We start from the raw sequence: 14,127 nt of genomic DNA, 5'->3' as shown, positions 1-14,127 counted from the left end.
AGAGAGAAGCACTCTCTAGCCACACTACATCTGCAAGTACCTTTCCTCCTGTGATTTCCCCTCAATAAAACTAAGAAAGACAAAAGGACTTGTTGTGCTTTGGAAGAGGGAAGGCATGAGTTAAGCTAACTGGAACTATTCATACATCATTCGGGACCCTGGTTCCAGGATACTGACACTCCCTCTCCCCCCCTCTTAGTTATGCCTCTGGGTGAACTGATCACTTGTGAATAATAACATGTGACATAGTGTATGTTATTGGCCACAATGATATGGCAACAGGTAGCACTCTATGTCAGGCACAGTGATACAAATGACTGTGTGGCCTATGTACTGACAAAGCTTTTCACGTCTGTGTGTCAGTGCTAAAAAGTAATACAAACCTTCAAAAAATGTGCGTTGCGTGCAGGGGGGGACAGCTCGGACTCATATCCCGGCGGGTGAGTACAGGGGCCCCGACCCCGGCCCTCTGCTGGCAAGCCTTGCAGGGGGGCCTGCTGAGGGGTGTCCTGGAGGTGCCTGTCTGAGGCAGCATGCTCTATGCCAGGGAAACGCAAACTTTTACGACTGCGCCCTGCTTTCAGCCTACTCCGGAGCTCGCGACCCCCCCTTCTACCTTTACCACTGCGTCAAAAGACGCTCCGGGGTCACGTGACGTCAGGTCACGTGACCCACGGCGTCACTTGACGCCTGTGACGTCACATGACCCCGTGGCCATCGAGACGCATCACCGCATCTGGATCCCAGTAAGATTTTTTTTGTTGCAGGGGCCTCACACGATCCCCGGCATTTAATTGAAATGCCTGGGGGAAGAGCGCGGGCCTCTGCAACCGCCCGCGCCCCTCCAGACAAAACTCCCGACCTCCCGTTTGCGCACCGCTGCTGTATGCCGGTGGAAGGGAGGCTCCTCTGACAGGCACCTCCGCGGGCACCCTCCACAGGAGGCAACTCTGAAGCCCCTTTACAGGCCCCTCAATCCTCCAGGGCAGCAGGTAGGCAGTGGGTACAGCTCCTCTCCTACGTCTCTCTCCACCCCCTCTCCCTCCTCTCTTTCTCCCTCTCCCCCTTTCCATTCTCTCTTCCCTCCTTCTCCCCCCCCCCTTGTCTCTCCCTCTTCTCCCTCCCATTTTGTCTCCCCCCCTCCCACTTCTGATGTCCTGACCTGTTGGTGGCCCTATAGGACTGGAGTTGGTCACTTCTGCTGTAAACATTTACACTGAGTTGGAATCAGGGGAACCTGGTCAGTTCCCGGTGTCGGCTCCTTGTGACCTTGGGCAAGTCACTTTATCTCCCTGTGCCTCAGGCACCACACAAACAGATTGTAAGCTCATCTGGGCAGGGACTGTGTCTGTAACATTCCTATGTGCTGCGTACTGCGTGTGTGACGCGCTTTGAGTCCCATTGGGAGAACAGCGCTATATGAAATAAAGTTGTTATTATTATTATCAGCAATAGTGCCCAATGTCATGCAGTAGCTGCATTATCTTGCATTAAATGGGCAATGAATGGAAGTAAACATAATTTGCCACTATATAAAGTATTAGTAAGTCCACACCTTGAATATGGAGTACAATTTTGGGCACCACTACTTAGAAAAGACATTATGGAACTAGAGAGAGTGCAGAGAAGAGCCACCAAATTAATAATAAGGGGATGGACATTCTAACTTATGAGGAGATGCTAGCTAAATTAGATTTATTTACATTAGAAAAGAGGCGTCTAAGAGGGGATATGATAACTATATCCAAATATATTCGGGGACAATAGAAGGAGCTTTCAAAAGAACTATTCATCCCACGGGCAGTACAAAGGACCCGGGGCCATCCCTTAAGGTTGGAGGATGGGAGATTTCACCAGCAACAAAGGAAAGGGTTCTTTACAGTAAGGGCAGTTACAATGTGGAATTCATTACCCATGGAGACTGTGATGGCAGATACAATAGATATCTTCAAAAAAAGGTTGTCAACATCTGTGCTGCATCAAATACATTTTTAGGTTGATACATTGCAACTTCATTCTGCGCTATTAAATGTCTTTTTAGGGTTTACGCCAAAATGAACTTGGCACGCCATTTTGACGCATTCTCATATCATTCACATCTGTACACCAAGCACGGGTCAGTTCTGTGACCAACAGAAAATCATTTTTTAAAGTTGACGCTGATGGCCCAGAATTTCCAATGGGTACAGAGGCTCACACAAGCTCAATTCAAAATGAGATTTCCCAGCACCAATTGTGTGCCAAAAAGCTGTCGACGACTTTTAGCACTGTACATTGACCCTCACGTGTGTATCCGAGCAGCAATGTCTCTCTGACAAAATGTATTTTTCTGTAGGAGAGAAAATAATGGGATTTTTGCATCTGGTAATATTTATGTTACTTTTGACACATGCTCTTTGAGCGTCCCTGGAAGTAATGAGTTAAAACATGTCCTGCTACACGTTTCCTTATCTGAAGACTGGTTTATCTTTCTTTCAGGCTTCTGGCCAGAAAAGTACTGATTGCCAGTAATTGCTCCCTGGAGACTTTTGATGTCTGTGGTTTAACCCTTTGACCTTTGAGTGTCACATGACATAGCCGCCACAACCACCACTCCATGAGGTCCGGCGCTTCAGGGTCTCCACTTCCGTTCGCGCCACCCGTGATCGCAATGTGCCGGAGGGGCTGCATTGACACCCGAAGGGTTAACCACGGTACAATACTGTATTTACATCAGCAGTCCTGGCTGCGGGAGACATGTTATTTTCAGCTCCAGAGACCCTCCGGGTTTCAATTATGTAAAAAAAAAAAAAATGAATTAAAATATATGTTTAAAAAAGACCAGCTGTGGTTGCTGCTAAGTACAGTATCATAAAAAAATAAAAGTCAACCCCCATTTTGGGCGGGATTGCTGCCTTAACCCTTTGGGCTCCCCAGGACATAGTGACTACATCATCCTTATTGCGTCAGTTTTTTCCCCGGGTTCCCATGGAGCGCTGGACGGGGAAACTGCCCAGTGAGGAAACGGAGGATCCCTCCTCTTCCTACAAATTGGCCGCCGTGGTCACATGATCGCACATTGCCGGAGGAATTTAGATCCCGCCGGCGCCGAGGAGGAGGGAGAGGAAGGAGAGCGGGACTTATCAAAGTCGCGGGGCCCAGGGCAAGCACCTTGCCCAGAAGCTGGTCAATCCTTAGGCTGAGTCCCCAGTCTTCACTGTGGCACGCACGCCCGGCGGGGGGGGGGGGGGCGGCGCGTGCACAGCGCTGCACCGCGATAGGCGGTCTGAGGAGAGAGGGAAAGTTTGCGACGGGAGGAGGCGTGGCTGTGGGTTTGTGGGGGCGTGGCCATGACGTCCCACGGCTGGTTCGCCCTTATTGGCTGAACCGCCGGCGGGGGCGTGGCAACGCCTCCGTCGCGGATGCTAATTTCAAATTCCCCTGCCTCCCTGAAAACCTGTCGCGCACCGCTGGGGAAAGGTGCGCGACACGGTAGGGACTGGGACCGGCCAGACTGGGGGGGCGGGGCTTGATAGCACAGCGCACGCCGAGCCGTGCGCTGTGGCAGTGACTGGGACCGCAGCCTTAGGATAATCCTAAACGATGTAGAAACTAGTAACCTTGGGCACCCAAAATCAGCCTTCTGACGCGGGCACCAGAATTCTGGCCCTTGTGAAGATCACAAGATTTAGTTACTCTCATAAGGTGTTTTATGGCGTAGCACTGCTTAGTAAATATGGTCCCAGATATATCCTTTTGCATGTAGACAGCATTGAATTATTAACTTTCTAAAGGCGGAGGGAGGCGGGCATGGATTAAAGTCCAATGGCTGTAGAATTAAAGCAGTACTGGTGCAGATACCGTATATACACACACACACACACACACACACACACACACATCGCTTTTACTTTGGATTTCTTTCCTAGAATAAATCTGATTTTAAATTGAGATGTTTTGGTAAATGTGTAGAATATTGGAAAGATGTATAATCCCATTTATAATTGCACATTTCCAAAAGCCCTGCGTTAAATGTACACACAATCCTACAGTCTGGTGGATGTTGGCACAGTGGAGATTTATCGCTTGTCCAAAATATCACAACGGTATGGTAACAAACTTGATATCTTATCCATGCTGATATTGGGATTATCCCTGCTTCTACACATGGCTAGTGTATAGTTTCCTCTAGTTGATCAACAGTATTTGATTAGTATTTGAGTATGTCCGAGTATTAGGTTGACATCATACCCATGACTAACTGTTTATTTGTAACAGATACTATGTCATGCCCAGGAATAATAATGTAGCATCCATGATGAGTATTACATCATATGTATGAATAACACTACCCTATTGTCACTGTCTAAATTGAATGCACACTTTCATCTATTTTCCAGAATAACTGCACTTGAAGGTTCTTTGTGTCTGTATCAGCTGCTCCATTTGCCCAATTGATTCATAATACGTATGTGTATCTGTTTCTGTCTGTGCATCCATTCCATGCCTTTTTATTTGCTTATACTGTAGTAACTTATTTTCTACATGGTCAATGTCTACAGTCTACTATAATATTAACATATATATATATATAATCAAAAAATAAATAGATGATACCGTTCTGTGGCTAACGAAATGCTTTTATTTGTGCGAGCTTTCGAGATACACTGATCTCTTCTTCCAGCGATGTTACAATGAATGAAGCAAGGATTACTTAAAAACAGTGTCTCTTGGAATGTTATCTGTGCTGGTCCTTCCCCGGTGTGGATGAGATTTATGGCTGGAGGTGTCAAAGGGTAACTGAAAGCAAGTGAAGAAAGAGTGTGTATGTGTATCAGTGTGAATAAAAATGAATGGAGAGCCCACAGTATAAACTGTGCTCTACACAAGGTGTGTGTGGAGTGAGAGGGGATATAAATGGTGTGGGTGGGTGTGGAAATGTGAGAGTTTGTAGCACAACTAAAAGTGTGTGTGGATACTATGTGGTCCCTATTGGTGTATAGGGATGGAAAAATAAGGAGTATTAGTATGTGTGAGAGACAGCTGTGTGTGCATACATATAGCACAGTATGTACATACATGGCCTTTAGCGCTCATGGGAAGAGAGTTCGTTAGTGTCAGTAATGACTCATAAAATTTCGATCTCTGTTTAGGCCACTGCTAAGTGTCCCGAACAGTTGCATAAATTTGTATTCATGCAACCGTCTCTCTTTCGGGGTTTAAAGATTACCTTTGAGTATGGCAACCCTCAGATCATTCATCTTATGGCCAGAGTCAGAGAAATGTTCGCCAACAGGACTGTCTCTTGTTCCGCGTGTGATGCTGTGGCGATGCAGGTTCATTCTCTTGTTTAGCCCCTGTCCTGTCTCACCTATGTAGTAGCAGCCCCCTGGGCATTTCATGCACATGATGAGGTACACGACATTGCTGGAGGAACAGGTGAACCCTCCTCTGATTTTGTATTCCCGATTCTTGTGTGGTATTTGTATTGTGTCCGCTGTGTAGAGCATTGCGCAGGTTTTGCATCTTGGGTCCTGGCATGGTTTTGTCCCGCATTCAGTTGTACTGCTGAATACTTTACTCCTCACCTTAATATTCTTGAGATTATGGGGTTGTCTGTATGATAATAAGGGTGTATCTGCAGGCTGTACTTTCTGGGATCGCAGGAGCCACTCACAGAGACAGTGACTAAATGCATTGAATTTATTCTGACCCATAACTACTTCACATTTGGAAATGACACATACCTCCAGACAACCGGGACCGCTATGGGTACTCGGATGGCGCCACAGTATGCCAATCTGTTCTGCGCAAAACTGGAAAGGGACTTTCTGTCCACCTGTCACTTGAAACCCCTTACATACCTTCGCTACATCGATGAAATCCTCCTGATTTGGACCTCTGGCGAACAGGACCTCCTACAGTTCTATGACAACTTCAATACTTTCCACCCGACCATCAACCTCAAACTCACCCATTCCCCGGATGAAGTACATTTTCTAGACACCACCATTACTATAAAGAACAACCAACTACAGACTTCTGTATACCGCAAACCTACAGACAGAGCCAGCTATTTGAGGGACAACAGCTTCCACCCGACACACACCAAACATGCAACCATCTACAGTCAAGCCATACGATACAACCGGATATGCTCCGACACAACAGACAGAGACCAGCGGATTAAAGCCTTGAGATCAGACTTTATAAACCGTGGATATAACCACAGAATTGTAGACCAGCAAATTCACAAAGCCACCAGAATACCAAGAAGTGATCTCCTTGAATACAAACAGAAGGAGACAAGCGACAGGGTACCTTTGGTGGTCACATATAACCCACATCTAGGAGCCCTACGCAAGATCGCCAGGAAACTACAACCCATCCTCCAGGAAGATACAAGACTGCAACAGGTCTTCCCTGAAGCACCCTTATTATCATACAGACAACCCCATAATCTCAAGAATATTATGGTGAGGAGTAAAGTATTCAGCAGTACAACTGAATGCGGGACAAAACCATGCCAGGACCCAAGATGCAAAACCTGCGCAATGCTCTACACAGCGGACACAATACAAATACCACACAAGAATCGGGAATACAAAATCAGAGGAGGGTTCACCTGTTCCTCCAGCAATGTCGTGTACCTCATCATGTGCATGAAATGCCCAGGGGGCTGCTACTACATAGGTGAGACAGGACAGGGGCTAAACAAGAGAATGAACCTGCATCGCCACAGCATCACACGCGGAACAAGAGACAGTCCTGTTGGCGAACATTTCTCTGACTCTGGCCATAAGATGAACGATCTGAGGGTTGCCATACTCAAAGGTAATCTTAAAACCCCGAAAGAGAGACGGTTGCATGAATACAAATTTATGCAACTGTTCGGGACACTTAGCAGTGGCCTAAACAGAGATCGAAATTTTATGAGTCATTACTGACACAAGCGAACTCTCTTCCCATGAACGCTAAAGGCCATGTATGTACATACTGTGCTATATGTATGCACACACAGCTGTCTCTCACACATACTAATACTCCTTATTTTTCCATCCCTATACACCAATAGGGACCACATAGTATCCACACACACTTTTAGTTGTGCTACAAACTCTCACATTTCCACACCCACCTACACCATTTATATCCCCTCTCACTCCACACACACCTTGTGTAGAGCACAGTTTATACTGTGGGCTCTCCATTCATTTTTATTCACACTGATACACATACATACTCTTTCTTCACTTGCTTTCAGTTACCCTTTGACACCTCCAGCCATAAATCTCATCCACACGGGGGAAGGACCAGCACAGATAACATTCCAAGAGACACTGTTTTTAAGTAATCCTTGCTTCATTCATTGTAACATCGCCGGAAGAAGAGATCAGTGTATCTTGAAAGCTCGCACAAATAAAAGCATTTCGTTAGCCACAGAACGGTATCATCTATTTATTTTTTGATTATTGAAGCTCGGCTAACACGGTACTGATACCTCTACATGTATATATATATATATATATATATATATATATATATATATATATATATATATATATATATCTTATATAACGCTAACAGAGTACACAGCATTGTACAAGGCTCACCAACCCCAAAGTGAGTGTGACACTTTACTGAGTCAGTGCTTTTACTCACTGAGCCGCTCCTTCAGCTTGTACATTATGTACATTATGATACACAGCTGTTTAGTGATACATGACTTTATTTTAGTATGGCTGAGTATTATGCTATGCTCATGGACATTTTAATATTCAAGGGCATGACATCATATCCATAACAGATATAATACCTGGGAATAATATTGTATTATTCCCGGCATCATGACCACAACGCTACCATATTCTTGCCATCTATAGTCAATTCAAGATTCTTCTAATTCCATCCAAAAATGCACTTCTTAACTCCTTTGCTGCTGGTGTGTTGTGCAATTTATGTGTCAAGCTGGTAAACTGCTCTTACAGGCACATTAAAAAAATACAGCACTCCTTTTTAATTTACCATGATGAATACTGGTGCTATTATCCTTATTTATATTTTATAATACCCTTGACATAGGTTATTTCCTAGCTCTCGATGCCCTAAATGAAGGCACTGAAACCGTTAATACCCTGTTAGTGAGGCATTTAATATTATTACAATCTACGTTCGTTTTGAATTAGTTTGTATTTAATTTGTAACATTTATTGTAATGTTGGCAGATATCGTTAGTTCTCATTTCCTGACATCCAATCCCAGGATTTAGACCAGGGGCGGCCAACTCCACTCCCAAAGGGCCATAGACAGGTCAGGTTTTATCGATATACCTGCTTCAGCACAGATGGCTTAATCATCATGATATCCGGATAACTTGACCTGTTGGTGGCCCTTGAGGCCTGGAGTAGGCCGCCCTTGATTGAGACCAATCTGAAAACTTTGCTCCTGAATATTCTAAAGCTTTATTAGCTCCTATTGAATGGCCTGGTTCAGGATATCAGTTCTCCCGTGTTTGCCAGAAGATAAGTAGAATATCAGATGCAGGGTCTGCTTGTTCATTGGCTTGCCAGCACTGATGCGTGCCACGCTAGAATTTGATGCGTGCCACGCTAGAATTTGATGCGTGCCACGCTACAATTTTATGCGTGCCACGCTACAATTTTATGCGTGCCACGCTACAATTTGATGCGTGCCACGCTAGAATTTTATGCGTGCCACGCTAGAATTGGATGCGTGCCACGCTAGAATTGGATGCGTGCCACGCTAGAATTTGATGCGTGCCACGCCAGAATTTGATGCGTGCCACGCTAGAATTTGATGCGTGCCACGCTAGAATTTGATGCGTGCCACGCTAGAATTTGATGCGTGCCACGCTAGAATTTGATGCGTGCCACGCTAGAATTTGACGCATTTTTTTCTGTCCGAAACACAGCATATTTATGAAGTGTATTTCCACTGCTCTAGAATTTGATGCGTGCCACGCTAGAATTTGATGCGTGCCATGCTAGAATTTGATGCGTGCCACGCTAGAATTTGATGCGTGCCACGCTAGAATTCTGCGGGGGGGGGGAAGACATAGACCACCTTTAAGGTGACAAAGAAAACCAACGCAGGAAACCATCTGGAAAAGTAACACAAACTGCACGTTCCTTAATACAGGGGGGCGCAAACTTCTTGAGCTGCGGACCCTTCCCTGGAGCCGCAGCGTTCGCGCCCCCCTCTCCCAATGGCTCAGCATCAAATGACATCGCTGGTCATGTCACGTCACGTGACCCATCGCGTCATTTGCCGCGCGTGCCATGGCGACTCGTGACAGTCACATGACGGCGTGTTGCCATGGCGACGCATCGCAGAAGACCCGGCTGGCAGCAGGTAAGTGAGTTACACAGGCCCGCACTTCCCCTGGCATTTAATTGAAATGCCGTGGAGAAGAGCGCGGGGCCTCTGTAACCACTCGTGCCCACCCCCTAGAAATTCTCCCGCCCCCCAGTTTGCGTACCGCAGCCTTAATATATAGACTTGCGCCAATATGCAAATATAACTAACTCCTCCCACTTGCTCCAGAAATCCGTCATCGTGTCGCAGGCAGACGCAGACGTACCCAAATATTCCTCAGTATAATGTATAACGGGGGGGGTATATCCCTAAACTCACACCGGATATTATGAGACGTGTGTTGTGATTGCTGTAAACCGTTACAATAAGTGCCTGTAATGCAATCTTCTCGTATTCCTCTGGATGCACCAAATAAAGAGATGTTATTTTAAAAAAAAATACTTTTAGGAAGGAAAAAAAACCCATTTCAGGAATTAAAGGGTCCCCGAGGTTGGGGGTGGGAGTGGGGCACAGGACAGACCCCTATACCCAGGAAAATCATTTTGGGGAGAATTGCTGCTTAAAATACAAATTGAAGAACCTTTGCGGTCAGTTTCTCTTTTATTTATTTTTTCTGTAACAGGTTCATTCTCTTGATACCTGGACTTTGTTTTCTAAAAAAAAAAAAATGGATTTCTTTTAGAAAACCTTCCTCCGTCCCTGTACTGTATGAACACCAGACGGGTTGCTTACATACAGTCCCAAGAGCTCGACTCAGTGTCTCATAAATTACATCAGGCACAAGACCCCTACTTTTTGTTTTACTGTAATCCACTTAGATCAGGGGTCCTCAACTCCAGACCTCAACCACCCTCCCTCCCCCAATAGGTCAGGTTTTCAGGATATCCCAGTTCAGCACAGGTGGCTCAATCCGAGCCTCTCATTGAGCCACCTGTGCTGAAGCAAGGACACCTGTGCTGAAGCAGGGATATCCTGAAAACCTGACCTGTTAGGGGGGCTTGAGGACTGCTGTTGAGCACCCCTGACTTAGATCACAGCAATAAACCGTCCAAATTTTTTTTTGCTGTATTCCATAAATTAACAGAACCACCAAAACTCCAAATTTGCTTCCTTCAAACCCCATTAACCCCTTTCCTACCAGAGGTTCATGCAATGCGTGTTGCCCTATAGTAATCAGTAATGCTGTACCAGTCCAATGGCAACAGTGGTAACACACAGATGTAGCAAGAACTAAGGTTCACGGCAGCAGGATTACTGGGGGGGGGAAGCACTGATAAGGAAGCACGATCCCCCCACGCTGCGAGACCGCGGCAGCCACCGTCGCCAGAGCCGCAGAGTTTTGCTGTTTCATCCGCGGCTCCAGAGACCGTAAATCTGGCTCCTCAAACGTATCACGTGTATTCAGTGTGCTGTGAAGCGGTCTCCCCAGTTCTGGAGAAGAGATACAAATGAATGGGGCCAAAATGTTGCCCGACAAAGAGTTATGCCATTTCTGCTTTTGAGAAAGGCCTGTGTGGCCGCAACGTCAAGTCTATTGGCAATAAATTAGTTCATTGAGAAAATCCGTGGAGCCCTGATTTTCTTCATTTCGCCCAACACAGAGAAACAGCTTCACAGCATATTAACTCTCCTCTCAGAGGAGAACAAAAATATGAAGTCGCCGTGTATATAGCTACCGACGTTCCTAACTCATGGTCAGACCTGCTGGTGTTTATGATATCAAGAGTGCTTTGGAAAAAAAGAAAGGGCTCTTCGGATTTCAAGGCAAAAAAAGGATTTATTCGGGCATGGTGTAGACTGTTTTGGCTTGTCCAGCAGCCTTTCTCTAGGACTGTTTTTCAACCAGGGTTGCTACGAACCCTTGGGTTCCCCGGACATCCTTAAAGGGCTCCCAGCAATGTTCTGGTCATTTGAAAATTGTATGAAATACAGAAGAATTTACAATGCGTCTGATCACAGAGTTGTTGTTAGAGAAGGTTGGGGGTTCCTCAGAATTTCACTTGGGGTTCCTTCACCGAAAAAAGGTTGGAAACCACTGCTCTAGGATATGGCTGGACCAGCCAAAACACCGGGCCGCCATGGCTCGATAAATTCTTTTTTGCATTGAAATCCGAAACGCCCTTTCTTTTTCCTCAACACATTCCTGAACTTCATGAGCACCAGCACTCTGGGGGCCCCGAGACATACAAGGTCGCCTGTATTCATGGGGAGATCACCTTCACCGCAAAAAACAAGTGGAGTACCCACCACTTCCATTCATGTCATGGGAGCCCTGCGCGCAATAACGTGGTCGCTACACCAAGCGATCACGCGGTCGAGTGCCGGAAGACCGGTGGTACTCAGCTGCTGCCGGTCTCCTGCCACTCAATGAGTAATCTCACTCAGCTGAGTGTGTGTATAATATATACAGGTAATTGTTTATACAGTATGCCAAAGTGACTGTTTGGGCCAAAGATTCCATAGACTTCATTAAGGATTTTCAGCCGGCTGTTTCGGCGTCTGTAAAATAAAGCTCATAATCTCACCTCTGCAGAGCTGCCACTTTCCTGTCACCGGTATCTCCCCAAACCTCACTGTGAAAAGGATTTTCACAGTGAGTTTGGTAAGTAGCGGCAGCAGCCAGTCAGTGAGGGACATGCAACGCATCACAGCGACCATCTCCTTAGTGGCCATTTTAAATTCCCATGGTGCTGGCGCTATATTTCTTTCAGGCACTCCCAGCTATAACAAGTCAGCAGTCCAGACACAGACAGACTACTGCCATGCATTAGAAAGCGAATTAAAGGACTGGAACGGGTTAATCTATAGCCTGGAGTCCTCAGATCTTGCTCACGTTGGCTGTTGGGAGCTCTGAGCCTGTGGTAACTGTCGAGATTCCTAATTCTGCCCGGTCTAAATATAGTCACTGAAGAGTCCTGAACAGCAAAGGACTAACAGACCTGATAAAGAGGAGATAAAGTGTAGTTGCTAACACGTACAGATGTACTCGGCCTTACTGTCCCAGGCGCCACAGGTAAAATGCTGAAAAGCCAAGGTGCTGGGGAGGGGGCTGGAGAGGGGGCTGCCCATTAATTTTAATGGGACCTCCCACCGCATTAATGCTGCCAGGCCACAATTGGCGCACTCACAGGACCACACTCGCGGCCATGCGAACGGTAAGGCTGGCTACATCTGTAAGACGTAGAGTCACTGCCTTTCTGTTACGTTGATGCTACCAGCGTCAATTTAATGTCGTGCCTCTTGGTGTTATAGTATACAGATTTCGCCAGCTTTATTTTACCTACTGATAATGCAGAATATATTTAAAATCAGAGACAAAACATGAAACACAGACAGAGCCCAGTGCTACATCCATTGACACAAATACACAGTGAGCTTACAGGGGTTCTGTATGTAATGCAGAACATAGCCAGATAAAGCAGAATATCACAAGTTTTCCATACGATTCAATGGCAGTGATAACGCAGAATATCAGAATATCCCACCATAACAAGGGGCAATAACCTTTGTTACTGTCCATCTGCATAAATGCACTTTGGGGTCTCATTTCTAAGTTTCACAGCTGCAAAACTGGTGTGAAAAGTCTGCATCAGGTTTATTAAAGTTAAAAAATAAATAAATTGTTGGCGCTTGAATTTATTTTCTTGCATAATTCTTAGGCCGTTTTTTTTAACGCGGTTTAGAAGCTCGTAAAGAACCCTGTGGGGCAGAATCATCACACGCTGGTAAGGATCAGCGCACCAGATCTGGCGTTAACTTGAATGGGAGTTAGCGCAGCAGGGTCTGCGTTAACCTGACCCAGCGCTTGGTGAATCTGCCACTTCGGATGAACTCAACCATTTTTGAGCCATCTAACGATTCGGGGAGCGGTTACAGGCGAGTTAAGGAGAAGTTACTTGGCGTAACATTACAATGGGCGAGATCAGTGTTGGCGTCTTTTACTGGCTCCCTATTTCTCTCTTCGGTCGGCTAAATCAACTGGGTGCGACAAACATAAGAAACAAGATGAGCAACTTTCTCGGTACCGACGCCGCAGCAAAGGTAATATCACGCACCGCGGCAAACCGCGACTATCGGAGGTTTGATACATAGTCCCCTATGCGTGTTTATATTTTAAAAAAGCAAACGTGTGCCACTCCACAGGAGTTCAAAAACAGCTTCGTATAACAAGACATAATTCACGGAACATACCAATACAATACCATTCAATGTCAGACCACTCAAGTATTTTAACTCCCTCTCTGATTCAGATTGGAAGATTACAAGCCAGAAACTGTAGTCCCCTTGTGTTTGTCCTCTACGCTCTCATTCTCTGTGACTGTCACTTTCTTAATACTTAGACGAGGTTCTTGTTGTTCAAAGAAATGAAAAGTGATCAAGATGACCGATGACTTTTACCTTGGTTTCGAAGGTCCCAGCTCTGGTTTGGCAGCAAGTTATAAATCCTCCGGGAGGTGAGGAATCGGGATCCTGCGGGAAGGAGGAAGCAGCTAAAGGGTCCTACAAAGCAGAAAGAGCAGGCAGCAGGGGAATGACTAAGTTAGGGTCCCCTAGCTGCATCATGGTCCCTCCCCCCCGCCTTGCCAAATAGCCTCCAGTATGATAGCAACAGCTGAGTGGACACAAGTCATTGCTATAAATATCCACACCAGCTTATGGGGGTGGGGGGAGGGTATTTTGACAGGTCTTGGAGTCAGAAGGGAGATGGGTCTGGTAGTGACATTTTCGGTGAAGAGGGCAAGAGGAAAAACAAACAAAACACAGACTAGTGGTCAATTTGTGATGGTGGTAGGATCTGGAGAGTACATAATA

At 45.9% G+C, this 14,127-nt stretch overlaps 1 protein-coding gene across 4 annotated transcripts in view; it reads right to left on the bottom strand.

The window, feature by feature from the left end:
• The window catches only part of MYO18B (myosin XVIIIB), a 345,583-nt gene extending 331,705 nt beyond the window's left edge, over positions 1 to 13,878 (bottom strand). For 2 of the 4 annotated variants that reach the window (XM_075568956.1, XM_075568957.1), the window contains exon 1: positions 13,714 to 13,877. The gene's annotated coding sequence lies outside the window, so the exon portion shown is untranslated. Of the gene's footprint in view, positions 1 to 13,713 lie in introns of all 4 variants that reach the window. The other 2 variants (XM_075568959.1, XM_075568958.1) reach the window with 2 other exon arrangements.
• Between the last annotated feature and the right edge of the window lie 249 nt (positions 13,879 to 14,127).

This window comes from Ascaphus truei, chromosome 13 (assembly GCF_040206685.1).
Source record: "Ascaphus truei isolate aAscTru1 chromosome 13, aAscTru1.hap1, whole genome shotgun sequence".
NCBI lineage: Eukaryota > Metazoa > Chordata > Amphibia > Anura > Ascaphidae > Ascaphus > Ascaphus truei.
Note: the sequence above shows the minus strand (reverse complement) of the source record. Positions and strands in the feature narration are given on the sequence as shown.